The following is a 14,109-nucleotide window of genomic DNA, read 5'->3' as shown; positions in this document are numbered from 1 at the left end:
GTTCGTATCAACACATTGGCATCCTGAATGATGGCACAAAACGCCTTGAGTGCAAGAAAAATGGCTCTCAGTTCTAAACGGTTGATGTGCCACCGTTTCTGTTGCGCAGTCCATTTGCCGCTGATCGTGAGGCCTTGCAGATGAGCCCCCCAGCCCTCGAGGGATGCATCTGTAGTGATGGTTAGACTTGGTGCTTCTTGAAGGAACGCGCACCCCTGCCTCAGATGACACATCTGTGTCCACCAGAGAAGAGACTTCTTCATTAGTGGTGTGATTCGAATGAGGTCCTCGAAAGTGCCCGAAACCTGTTGCCACTGTAAGGTTAGTTCCTCCTGAAGCGGCCTCATTTGAAGCCGGCAATTTAAAAGTAATGGAATACAAGCCGACGCCATCCCTAGAAAAGACTTGTACAGTCGAACTGGAACTGACTTTCTTTGCATGAGATCTTGTGCTAGCCGACTTATCTTCATTTGTCTCTCTTTGGAAACGAAAGCTCTGAGTTTTTGAGTGTCCAGAGTCGCTCCTAAGAATGCCTTTCTCTGAGACGATTGCATTTGGGATTTGCTGAAGTTGATTGTCAGGCCCAGAGACTGAAATAGTTGCAGACACTGTTGAAGGTGACGTTGAACGGTTTCGTGAGAACTGGCCTTTATAAGGCAGTCGTCCAGATACGGGAAAATTTGTATGCCCTCCAGCCGGAGGTGTGCAGCCACTGGAGCTAAAACTTTTGTAAATACTTTTGGAGCTGACCGCAGTCCAAAAGAAAGGACCTTGAACTGGTAGTCCCTGCCAGCCACCCTGAAGCGAAGGAATTTCCTGTGGCGAGGTAGGATGGGGATGTGGAAATATGCATCCTGGAGATCTAAGGTGACCATGCAATCTCCTGCTGGTAGAAGATGTAATATCTCCTGAAGTGACAACATCCGGAACGTTAATTTCCTTAGATACTTGTTCAAAGCGCGGAGATCGAGGATCGGGCGCCACTCCCCGTTCTTCTTCCTTCTCAGGAAGAACCTGGAGTAAAACCCTATTACTCTCATCCTCTGAGGAACGCTCTCAATCGCTCCTTTTTGTATCATCAATTTGATTTGGGTAAGCAGCTCCTTCAGGTGAGCTGGAGGCGGTCCTCTTGGCGGAACATTTGGAGGGAATTTTTCGAATTCTAGGGCATGGCCCCTGGCCACAATATCCAGGACCCATTTGTCTGTTGTTATAGACTGCCAATTGGAGTAAAATTTCGATATTCTTCCGCCAAGTTTTTTGTGAGGGTGGAAAATAGGTGGTGGCAGGTGAAAAGTTTCATTGACGCTTGTCTTTGCCGTGGTAATTTGTCTTACCCCTGTTCTGGGTGTAGTGTGATCTTTTCTGCCCATAAGACTGGTAGCGCTGTGTCTGATAGCGCTGGTTACTTTGTCGGTATGTGGATTGTTGTTGATATCCACCTCTATTGGAGGATGTCCCTCGTCCTCTCGCTCCTCGAAAGGGCGGCTTGCGGAATTGGAGAGTGCCCAAGGATCTTGCTGTCTCAGTATCCTTTTTAATTGTTTGTAAAGCTTCCTCTACTTTGGGACCAAATAAATATTCGCCATCAAATGGCATGTCTAAAACTCTGTTTTGGACTTCTTGCCTGAAAGAAGTTGAATGTAACCAGCCCTGTCTGCGCAGGACAGCAGCTCCTGCTAACTGTCGAAATCCCGTAGATGCGACATCTGTAGCTGAATCAATAATCTCTTCCGAGATTCTTTGGCCTTCTTGAAGGATTTGGAGTGCTTCAGCCTTGGATTGCTCAGGGAGGAGATCGATGAAAGGTGCGATGTCCGACCACATTTGGCGGTCATACCGCCCTAAAATGGCCAATGCATTGGCAGCACGAACAGTTGTTGCAGCCATGGTGGAAACACGCTTTCCAATTGAGTCTAGGCGTCTGCCATCCCTGTCCGACGGCGCCGTAACTGCAGAGGATGGATTTCTTGCTCTCTTCTGGGCAGCCTGGACAATTACTGAGTCAAGTTTTGGATGTCCTATCAGACATGCAGGCGATATTTGGGGAGCTTTATACTTTTTATCAATGCGTGGCAAGACCGGAGGAATGGAGGCCGGCGTTGACATTACCGTAATCCCTTCCTTCCAGATGAAATCAATGATGGGTATTGTTTTTATTTGTCGTCTGGGCTGATCCTTAAAATCGTATAAGAAACATTCTTGTTGCGTCTGTTCCATCTGTATATGAAAGCGTTCGGTTGCACTCTCCATTAGTAAGTGAAAACTAGCTACATCCACCGGAGGGGAGGTCGACGTAGTCTGAGGAGATGGTGAAGGAGATTGTCCTTGATAGTCATCCCACTCCGATAAATCATCCACTTCACCTTCTTCCCTTTGATCTTCATCATCCGAAGACTGCGGAGCTCCCTCTTGAGTAGGTTGTGAGTGTGAAGACGGACACACCGGTGGGAGCACAGTTGGAGGTATTTCAGAAGTTGGAGTTGCCGGCCCAGAACCCGCCGATTCTGATGGTGGGAACCTCCTATAGTAATCGTCCAGCATATATTGTAAATTGGATAGCAACGCCATAGGCACTTGAGCAACTGGGTTACTCACTGGTGTTGATATATTAACAGGCGATTGAGAAGCATCATATTCCTCCTCTTGAAGCTCGATATGCAACTCCGATGGACTAGTTGCTTGTCCAAATGTATTCTGGACCATCTCATCCTCACTTTCAGTGTCCAAAAGTTGGTCTGGCACTTCAGAAGACACCTTTTGAGGTGAAATACAAAGGGGTGAAAGCTGCATTGCTGTTTCACGTATTTGCCCCGATGCGTGTTGTGGTGGTAAAAACACCGTCGACGGAGACCAAACCTGTAGTGCCGTGCATGATGACAACTGCAGCGTCGTCGGAGGATTCCCTTCCGATGGTTTTGTCGTCGACGGGACACTTTTCGTCGACGGGACACTTTTCGTCGACGGGACATTCTTCGTCGACGGGACATTCTTCGTCGACGGGACACTCGTCGTCGACGAGACACTCTTCGTCGACGGGACACTCTTCGTCGACGGGACACTTTTCGTCGACGGGACACCCTTTGTCGACGGGACACCCTTCGTCGACGGGACACCCTTCGTCGACGGGTCACTCTTCGTCGACGGGACACTCTTCGTCGACGGGACACTCTTCGCCGACGGTGCTATCTTCGTCGACGGCGTGGAGCCCGTCGACGAGCTCGTCGACGAATTCTTTTTCGTCGGCGGTAGAGCCTTCAGAGGAGTCGACGACGAGGCGTCGACGACGGACGTCGACGATACAGGCCTCACAGAAACAAACACCATAGTTGGAGACGATGTCGACGATGACATAACCATACAAGGTTTAGGAGAGGAAAAAGTTACCGTCGATGTCACTGTAGTCGTCGTTCTCGTCGACGAGGAGGCTGAAGTGGACATCGCCATTGGAGGAGATGAGGCCTGTGGTAAATTCCTCTCAGAAGATTGGGGAAACTTGATGATTGTTCCCTTTTTTGAGACAGAAGCGCTTTCCATGCCCCTGCTTGTGGGGACAGCCTTGGATGTTGAAGGCTTATCCAGTCCCTTAGTAGGTGGTTGTTTTTTAGTCACCTTTGCCTTAGGTGATGACATTTCTTCAGGCGCAGGCCTCTTCCTAGAGGCTGTAGTAGAACCAGAGGCAATACTGCCTACCTCAGAAGCAGGATTAGAAGAATCCTTCAGCCTTTTCAACCACAGAAGTAAACGACCCTCTCTAACCCTGAGAGTCTTTTGAGGCATGGTTCTGCAGATCTTACAGTCAGAGGCCTGATGATCTGGGTACAGGCAATAGATACACTTTTTATGTGGATCTTTCTCAAAAAGCCGAAGCTTACCACAGCAGTCACAGGCTCTAAAGAGAGATTTCTTAGAAGACATCCTTGAAAGTAGACAAATTGAAGTTAGAGTTAAGAAAACTGAGCAGAGCTCAGGGAAACTCCCTTACACACGACGTGCGGTAGAAAATCTGAGAGCCTGAGCCTCTGGGGAGAACATTTTGGTGGGTGCTGGCGCCTGATTGGCTATAGTTTGGACTATACAAAATGACTATGAGAGTCATAGATGTGGAAGTTATTTTCCTTCTGTAGCATTGGCTACTTTACTTCCTGGTTCTTTTCTATTAGTATTACTACATATTTATGGCATATTATTGCTTTTTTATGTACCGTGGGACTCCCACTCCGACGACGGGGAATGATTCAGGCATGTGAATCTATGAAAGACACCCCTAATACTGGAGAACCTCAGCTGCTCCATTGAAGATGCAACCAACGTTCCAATCAACTAGTTGTGGTCCCCTTCTGGCATTGCTTTATAAATCTGGCACTCCTTCAGAGGAGTGCTTGTACAGTGCCATCAAAGTTCCAAGTTCCTGAGCCCTGCACAACAATCTGCAGCTTGGTGTAGACTTACACTACAATGGGGATTTTCCTAGCTAGAGCAGAAAAAATCTTTGGCTTTATTAATGACAAGGAACATATATTAGATGCCTCTATCTTTAATATGCCGAACCCTGAAGGGCAATAGATTAACATTATGGTAGGTCTGTGGTGATGTCACGTCAAGTCTTCGATACTAGCCTCTATGCCCCTAGCCCACATCCTATAGTGAAACTAAGGGTCTCAGTATGACGATGAAGACGGGGAAATCAGATAAATATTCTGTCGCAGAACAAAGGACTGAGCCGGGACTTCAACTACAATATGAATTAGGGATCTGAAAGAATGAGAAAGAAGAAGTGAACCACCTGCTCACCAATCTCTTTTATGCAAAGTATTGCCTTGAATACTATCTTTTTCCCAGCTCTAAAAATCTAATTCCATTCTTCTTAGTCTTTCTGGTTCCCAGTCCTCAGCAAAGGACCAATCTAGGTTTGTACAGGAGAGGCCCTGTTTACATTGTCTTATCTTCCCGAGCTGCAGGGGCCTGTAGTGAACTTGGGTTAGAACGATGGCCTAGTTTGAGGAAGCCAGGGGAAAATGATACTGGACTGAGGCCTCTATCTTTCTTACCCTTACCCTTATTGAGGAAAGGGATATTACAGGTTTGTTATAGAAAAACTGCTGAGACAAAGGTTTTTTTCTGGACAAGACAAAATGGAGAAGAAGACGGGAGATACAGCCACAGCGAGAAGTAGGTGTCGAGCCATGCAGTGGACGAGATGCAGCGATTTTCTCCACCCACAGCAGCGATGTGTCAGTTCCGAGTGAGATACTCTGTTTCCGAATGCAATGTGCTGCTGATGCTCCTGCAGCAAAGGATGTGTTGATTCCATGTGTGATATATTGGTTCCTGAGTGCTATGCACTGGTTCTGATCCATGCAACTGTGGAGATGTGTTGGTTCCAAATGCCAACGTCCTGGTATCTTTGGCCCGGCGCAGAAGCAATGTGGGGGATTAACTACCTGGCTACGGATCTCAGGGCAGGCCTCTCCAGAGCTGCGGCTCCTCCCGCTCTCAGCACGGGTGTCTCGTGGAGCAGCAGCGAGCGAGCCAACCAGATTTCACATACGTACCGCTGCCTCCAGAACAGCTGCCAGTACAGTCGGGCAGGAGAGTGTGCGCGAGGCAAAAGTCACCAGATCAAGTTGTCTTGGGCCGATGTCATGCCATCCGCAGCCCCACACAGAATCAACACGGGGGCTCAACCGCCCGACCTTGCCTCCTTGGGTATCTTCCCAAGATTGTCCAAAGCGGTACCCCCGCCACTCTCTGCACAAACATATCCTAGGGGCAGCCAGCCAGCTCTCACACATGGGCCACGGTCTTAAGCACGGCCGCCATTGCAGTTGGGCACCAGGACCACCTCACCAGAGATGGGCATGTCTGGTTCAGCCTGAAAGCTGACAAGGTCTTCCCCCGGACAACTTAGCTTTATTGAGTGTAAAGCATGCAATCAATGCGCCCGGGATAGGATGATGTCGGATTTTGTAACCGGGGTCTGGGAGCCGGCTCTCAAACCATGTTGTTGGCCATCTTACTGGCAGTGCCCCCCAGCTACACTTAAAAGCAAAACAGACTGTCTTTTATTTAATGAGCAAGGCTAAAGGGCTGATCCCTGTGCTCTGTAAATTCTTTGCATTGGAACGTTCTGTTAAGAAATTGCACAGCCAAAGACCATGCACGTTCAGCACTGTATGGGAATAGCTACAGGTCATGCTCTAACCATGCTCTAACCACACTTACCACAGTACATGTGAGCAGGTTGTGTCCTGTCTCAGGCCATGCTCTTTGCACTGTACTTACAGTGCTAGTGTCGTACTATGCCTCTCCTGTAAATGTGCACCGATAGCTGTGCACCTCCTGCACAATGCCATAGTTGGAATATTTTTTTGTGGCAGAAATCCTTGTTGTGTCATAATGACAATGAAAACTATTGTAAACAGCAGGTTTCAAGGGCAATGTATTCAACTCTATAACTTGTCCAGCCTTAGGACCTCATTTAGAGTTTTGGAGTTCTGCCATAAATTGACGCACATCCGGCCACATCATAATCAAGAAACTGCCAGGTCGCCACCAGTTTCCACAAATGGAGCCTTAACTGGCTCTGAAGTTGAACACTTTGACCCGGGGACACATGGACACCCAGGCTGGGAGAACAAACAACGGCCCTGTAAAAGCTGTTGCATTTTTATTTTTCTGGAACAAAGTTATTCATTTCAAAAATACAAAACAGAATGCCAAGCGGGCCAAAAGAAAACCCCACAGCACATGTTCAAGAGACTGCTCTGCCTTCAGGGCCTCTACTGCACTGGTGTATGCATTCAAGACATACAGAAACCCACCACGCAGGTGGGGATCTCTAGTTATGGCGGTCTGTCCTCTGACAGTGGAGTGAGCTGGTGGGGTCGGTGGTCCCTGGGCCCTATTAGTTTCCTCTTTCCTCCTTAACCATCTTCAAACAATCCACATCAGCTAACAGGTTGCTCTGGAGCTCTCTCTATTGTCTCCCTGTAGGTGAAGGGAAACACCATCTTTCAGCACTTAAGTGATCCCTCCCACTCTGAGTCCTGCTCTAACACAACCTTCACTAGGTAAATAGAATGGGCTCAGTTACAGGTGAAATACTGCTCACTCGGGTAAGTTTTATTTTCATCTATTAGGTACTACAAAACGAAACTACAGGAGAGTGAGGAAAAATGCAGGAGAAATGGATGAAAATATCACTGCTGGCCAAGGAATGGGGACTGCTCCCATGAAAATTAATTCTCGTCGGCCATCAATGGCTTTGCATGGACTTCAGAGGGCATAGATGTTCCACTCTTGGGAGTAAAGGAATGGTAGCTTAAACCTGGAAAACGTGATGCCTTCTTACGTCATCCAGCCTACTGGGATTTATCACCCTGGAACAACCACATTGCCTCATGTTCAAAAGGAATGGTCAAAACAATTCCCCACATAATGATTCTGACATACTGAGGTATCTTGGTGACCAACACAAGCAAATATACGGGTGTTTGTGCATATTATTTCAGACTGCGAGTTGCTACAGTTCGTTGAATTTTAGTATCAAAGAACAACTTAAAACAGTCAAAGTTATGAAATGGGGAATTGGTGACATGTCTACTTGGCATGTTTATGTCGAGCCTAAGAGCATGGCGGAGGCACGTTTATCTTGCCAAATCCTTTGAAAGTGATGCAAGAGCACTCTGACAACTGCAACTAAGATGTAAGAAAACGAGTTACTTACCTGTAACTACGGTTATCCAGTATTGGTATCTTTCATAGATTCACATGCCTGAATCATTCCCCGTCGTCGAGGCGGGAGTCCCACGGTAAATAAAATATATAATAGCAGTGCCTAAAATTTCTTGTAGTAGGCTGGAAAAGCCTAAAGGCCTAACTAGGCCTCAAAACTTAGCAGCCTATCTACATCATTATGTAAAAAGACCTGAAATATTAGCCTCAGCCAATCAGCTGTCCTCACCCTCTAGAACCTTCCCTGCTCAGGCAGTTCTCCTCAGATTTTCCCAGCACAAGTGAGAAGTAGTATCCATAGCCAGAACTGCCCTACCAGGGAGGAGGGTGGGTGCATGTGAATCTATGAAAGATACCAATACTGGATAACCGTAGTTACAGGTAAGTAACTCGTTTTCTTATCCAGTATTAGGGTATCTTTCATAGATTCACATGCCTGAATCAGAATAGCAAGCAGTAACCTCATGTCTGTCGATAGAGGAAGGTGGGAGACAAAGAAAATATAAATCAATCCCCACACAACCAGGAAGGTAATAGAGTACAAAACATGTCAACATAACATATGCATCAAAACCTTCGAATATAACAGATAGGACAGCATTATAAATATGTAAAGTTTAAAACATATAATCTTTCCAACCTTAGTGAAGAAGATGCTGCAGCACTGCATCACCAACAGCTGTGTCATCTTGAACTGCCGACTGCAGACAGTAATGTTCGGTAAAAGTGTGCACACTTTTCCAAGTAGCAGCTCGGCAAATGTTCTCTAGAGTCACTACAGCGAAAAGGGCCGTAGAGGTCGACACTGTTCTCGTGGAATGAGCTTTGACCTTCCTTGATAAAGGTCTATTGGCCTTGTCGTGACAGAAGGTAATTGTGGAGGACAACCACCTGGCAATAGTTGCTTTTGTGACAGCTTGACCGAAGGTGGGTCTTCCATAGGCAACAAACAGTTGTGTAGATTTACGCATGTCTTTTGTCTTTTGCAGATAGAATTTCAGACATCTTTTGACATCTAGAGAATGTAAAACCCTTTCTGCAGGAGTTTTCGGATCCGGGAAAAAGGTTCTAAGTTTGACCGGTTGATTAATGTGGAATTGAGTTGGTACTTTAGGAATGAATTTAGGGTTGGTCCTAAGTGTAACAAAGTCCTTAGAGAACTGCAGAAAAGGGGGAGTAATAGTGAACTCCTGTATTTCACTAACTCTGCGAGCAGAAGTAAGAGCCAACAGAATTGCAACTTTCCAAGTCAGAAATTTCAGTTCCGCTGTATGGATTGGTTCAAAGGGCCTTTTAAGAAGTTGGGAAAGGACTACATTAAGATCCCATTCCGGAGGAGGAGGACGAACTGGAGGAAAAACTCTGAAGAGACCTTTAAGGAATTGTTTGATCAAGGAGGAAGAACATAAGGATGGTTTGTTGGAGTGCTTCCTGAATCTGGAGATTGCTGCCAGATGTACTTTAATGGAAGAAAAAGCTAGACCTGATTTAGCCAGAGAAAGCAGGTATGGAAGGATGGCTTCAGGAGGAGCATGCAGCGGATGAACATCATTATCTCCACACCATGAACAAAACCTCTTCCACTTGAAACGGTATGTTTTGATGGTACTTTGTGCACGTGCTTGCGACAAGATTTTCCTGCATTCCGAGGGAATGTTTAGGTCTTTGAACTCTAGGAAATCAGGAGCCAAGCGTGCAAGTGCAGCGATTGAGGATCTGGATGTTGAATCTGACCGTCCTCTCTTGTCAGCATCGATATAGTCGGTTTGAGCCGAAACGGAGGCTGTTGAGACAGCAGGAGAAGCTCTTGAAACCAATATTGTCTCGGCCAACGTGGAGCAATGAGAATGAGAGTGCAGTGTTCCCTCTTCATCTTTTGCAGGACTTTCGGAATGAGCGGAATCGGAGGATAAGCGTACGCAAACATTCCGGTCCATCTCATGAGGAGGGCGTTTCCTCTTGACCCCCGTCCTGGGAACCTGCTGGCATAAAACAGGCACTTGCTGTTTTGCTGCGTGGCAAACAAATCCAGCCTTGGTCTCCCCCAAAGGCGAAAGACTGTGTCTACTTGATGTTGTTCGAGTTCCCATTCGTGACAGTCCACAAAAGTTCTGCTGAGACTGTCTGCTAGAGAGTTTCGAATCCCTTGAACATGCTCTGCTTTGAGGGATATGTTGTGCTGTAAGGCCCATTCCCACATTTCCTGAGCTTGCAGTGACAGGGTAAGAGATTTCGTTCCTCCCCGTTTGTTTATGTAGAACATGCTGGTGGTATTGTCCGTGCTCACCAGGACGGACGAATTCACGATCCTCGGTAGGAAAGCTTGCAGGGAAAGAAAAATGGCTCTGAGTTCCAATATGTTGATGTGCATCTGTTGGTACTGATGAGACCATCTTCCCTGGATTTGAAGGTCCTGAAGGTGACCTCCCCAACCTTCCATGGACGCATCCGTAGTCAGAGTGTAGTCCGGAATCTCTTGGAGGAAGGTGAGGCCCTGCGACAAGTTGTGTGTCTTCGACCACCAGAGAAGAGCCTGTTTCATTTTGACAGTGACTTTGATGCGGTTGTCGAATGATCCTTCGACCTGCTTCCACTGACGAAGCAACTCTTCCTGCAACGGTCTCATTCTGAGTCTTGCCATAGGAATGAGATTGATCGCAGCTGAACACATCCCCAGAAGGGAAGCATACATCCGAACTGAAAGTGACTTTTTTGCGGATATTTGTTTTGCCAGTTTGACGAGCTTGTTTTGACGCTCCTGTGTCAAGTATGCCTTGCACTGGCATGTGTCCAAGACTGCACCCAGAAAAGTCAGTCGTTGATGAGGGTGGAGCTGAGATTTTTGAGAATTGAGGGTCAATCCTAGGTTCGAGAACAGTGAAAGTGTTTTGTTGACTGCCTCCATGGTCGAATGACTGGTGGGACCCTTTAACAGCCAGTCGTCGAGGTATGGGAACACCTGGAGTCCCAGGGACCTCAACATTGCAGCCACTGGAGCTAGGCATTTCGTGAAGATTCTGGGGGCCGATTTGAGGCCGAATGGGAGGACTTTGAATTGGAAATGGACGCCGGCCACTTGAAATCTTAGGAATTTGCGGTGGTTGGGGTGAATAGGGATGTGAAAATATGCGTCTTGCATATCCAGAGAAGCCAGAAAGTCTCCTTCGTTTAGACAATTCAGAATGTCCTTCAACGTTACCATGCGGAAACTCTGTTTCTTTAGATATTTGTTGAGTTTGCGCAGGTCCAATATTGGACGCCACTCTTCTGAATTTTTCTCCACAAGGAAGAAACGTGAATAAAAGCCCAGCCCTTTCTGAGAAGGATGGACTAGTTCTATTGCGTTCTTGTGTAGCATCTTTAAGGCTTCTTTGAAGAGTAAGCGCAGGCGAGGGGGAGGGGGACCCCTGGGCGGCGTTGTTGGAGGCTTCTGCAAAAACTCCAAAGTGTGTCCCTTGCTGACCAAATCCAGGACCCACTGATCTGAAGTTATCTTCCTCCATTGATGGTAAAAGGCGGAAATCTTGGCGCCCACGGGAAGGGAAAGAGGAGTGGCCGACATCCGGCAAAGCTCATTGGCGCTTGTTAGAATCTCTCCTTTGATTGCCTGAGCGCCGTTGTCCTCCTTGCCGAGAGAAAGAACCAGAAGCAGGCTGCCGGTTAGAAGATTGGTAGTATGGTTTGTTGTAGGAAGATTGATACTGTCGATTTTGTTGGTTTGAATAATTTCCTCTGGAGGAGTAACCACGACCTCTTGCACCTCTAAAGGACCCCCTCTTGTATTGCAGGGTTCCCAGAGATTTCGCTGTATCGGTATCGGTTTTAATAGCCAATAAAGCGTCATCAATGTGCTTTCCAAACAAGGACTCACCATCGAAAGACATGTCCAAGATCTTGGTTTGGACCTCAGGTCTAAAGGTGGTAGCCTTGAGCCAACCTTGACGTCTAAGGACAATTGCTCCAGCCAGTTGTCGAAAGTTGGTATTAGAAATGTCTAGGGCGCAATCAATAATTTCTGAGGCCGATCTTTCACCTTCCTGCACAATTCTGCGTACATCCATCTGTTGATCCTCCGGGATCAGCTCAAGATATTCCGAGAGCTCAGACCACATTTGCCTGTCATATCGAGCCAGGATAGCTAAGGAATTAGCTGCTTTAATGGATGCTGCTGCGTTTGCAGAAAATTTCTTCCCAATGGCGTCAAGCCTTCTTCCCTCCTTGTCAGGTGGCGTTGAGATGGGAGCAGAAGGATTCTTGGACTTTTGCTGCGCCGCCTGAGAAATGACCGAATCCGGTCGAGGATGGCCGATCAAACAAGCAGGTGTATCGGATGGTGCTCGATACTTTTTATCAATCCTTTGTAAAACTGCTGGAATGGAGGCTGGTGTTTTCATTATATTGAGGCCTTCCTTCCATATATAGTCAATAATAGGTATGGCTCTGATCACTCTCCGATACCCTTCCTTAAAGTCATGTAAAAAGCAGTCCGACTGCTCAACTGTGACAACCAATTGAAATCTATTAGCAGCTCTCTGCATAATATTGTGAAAACCCCCAATATCTTCAGGCGGAGAGTCTGAAGGACGGGGAGGAGGCGGAGAAGGTGTAGGGATGACATAATCCTCCCAAGGGTCCACTGGAGTGTTATCCGGTAATTCTCCCTCCTCTCTACTTTCGTCACCATCAGAGGACGAACTGTCCACAACCTGAGGAATTGGTGAAGTACGTGGCTGTGGAGACAAAGGAGCTCTTGGCGACGGAGGTCGTGGCACAGTAGCCGGAGCAGATGACCCAGCGGGCGCACCCTCAGTGGGTGGAAATCTCTGTCGATAATCTGCCAACATAGCTTGCAAGTCCTGTATTAAGGAAGTAGGCAAATGTGTTGTGTCCTCAGACCGAGGAAGTCTAGAACGAGGTGACTGATATGGAGTGGAGTAGACGTCATGCGTATATTGCTCCTGAAACTCCTCTTCATCATCCTCTTGAAGTTTAATATGCAATTGAGAAGGGTGACAGGCAATCCCAAAGGGGTCATCATCCTCTTCTCCTTCTTCTGACACTCCTTGCAGGTATGTCTCCAAAATGTGCGATGGCAAGAGCGGAGATATATGTGAATAATCCTGCCTTTTGTAAGTTTTCATTTGGAAATGAGTGAATTGTATCTTTGCTGGCGGGGAACCGTGCAGCCGATGAGCAGAAGCCCCAGTAAACGGATTCCCCGTCGACAGCGCTGCCAATGCTAAAGATTTTGCCGTCGACGAGGCCGTCAAAGGTATTGTCATTGACGAGTCCTTCGATGTTGAGAGTGTCGATAACGCCGTCATCGACGAGGCCGTCATCGGCGGGTCCCTCGTCGTCGAGACCGTCGCCGGCGTCTTCGTCGACGGGTCCCTCGTCGACGGGACCGTCGATGGTATCTTCGTCGACGGGTCCCTCGTCGACGGGACCGTCGATGGTATCTTCGTCGACGGGTCCCTCGTCGACGGGGCCGTCGATGGTATCTTCGTCGACGAGTCCCTCGTCGACGGGGCCGTCGATGGTGTCTTCGTCGACGAGATCCTCGTCGACGGGGCCGTCGATGGTGTCTTCGTCGACGATCCCTTCGTCGTCGGGGTCGTCGATGGTGCTCTCGTCGACGACGGCGTCGTCGACGTGTCCGATGTTGGCGTCTTCGTCGACGAGATCTTCGTCGACGAGGTCGTCGATGATGTCTTTGACGACGAATCTTTTGGAGACAATGTTTTCGTCGACGACGGCCGTGCGGTCGTCGACGGAGCAGACGTTTTAGACGATGGAGCCTTCGTAGAGAAGGATTTCAAAGACTGTGACTTGGTTTTTGATATCAAAGGTGGAACAGACATCAAAGGTGAAGTGATAGCTGAAGTTGTAACCACAGAAGTAGAAGAGGAGGTAGAAGTCCAAGTAGTGGTAGGTACAGACACCAGAGTTAAAGTTTTGGTCTGGGTAGTACTCACATGTGAAGAAGCCGATGCACTCTTAGAGGGTTCTGAAGCTTTCTGAGAGGATTTCAACATTTTCTTTCTCTCAGGAGAAGCATTGTCCGTGGATCTAGCTCTCTTGCTAGAAGTTGAGGCTTTGTCCTCCTCATCAGTGGATGAAGACTTCAGCCACAAAAGAACCCTTGCCTCCCTATCCCTGATGGTTTTCTGAGGGAAGGTACGGCAAATTCTACAGTCCTTCACCACATGTGAAGGGTGTAGACAATAAATACAATCCGAGTGCTTGTCATCCACATGGACTCTCTTCTTGAAACAGGTTCCACAGGGTTTGAAAAGAGCTTTCCTTTCAGACATTTTAAGCTTGAAAAATCCAAAAAACTGAGTAGGCACTCAGGGAGACTCCCTTACACAC

General features: G+C 47.6%; 1 protein-coding gene across 1 annotated transcript in view; it reads right to left on the bottom strand.

Moving 5' to 3' along the window:
- The window catches only part of CFAP69 (cilia and flagella associated protein 69), a 599,649-nt gene that overhangs the window by 326,708 nt on the left and 258,832 nt on the right, over window positions 1–14,109 (bottom strand). The window lies entirely within an intron of this gene.

Source organism: Lissotriton helveticus, chromosome 10 (genome assembly GCF_964261635.1).
Source record: "Lissotriton helveticus chromosome 10, aLisHel1.1, whole genome shotgun sequence".
Lineage (NCBI taxonomy): Eukaryota > Metazoa > Chordata > Amphibia > Caudata > Salamandridae > Lissotriton > Lissotriton helveticus.
The sequence above is the reverse complement of the archived record's forward strand: the minus strand, read 5'-3'. Positions and strand labels throughout refer to the sequence as shown.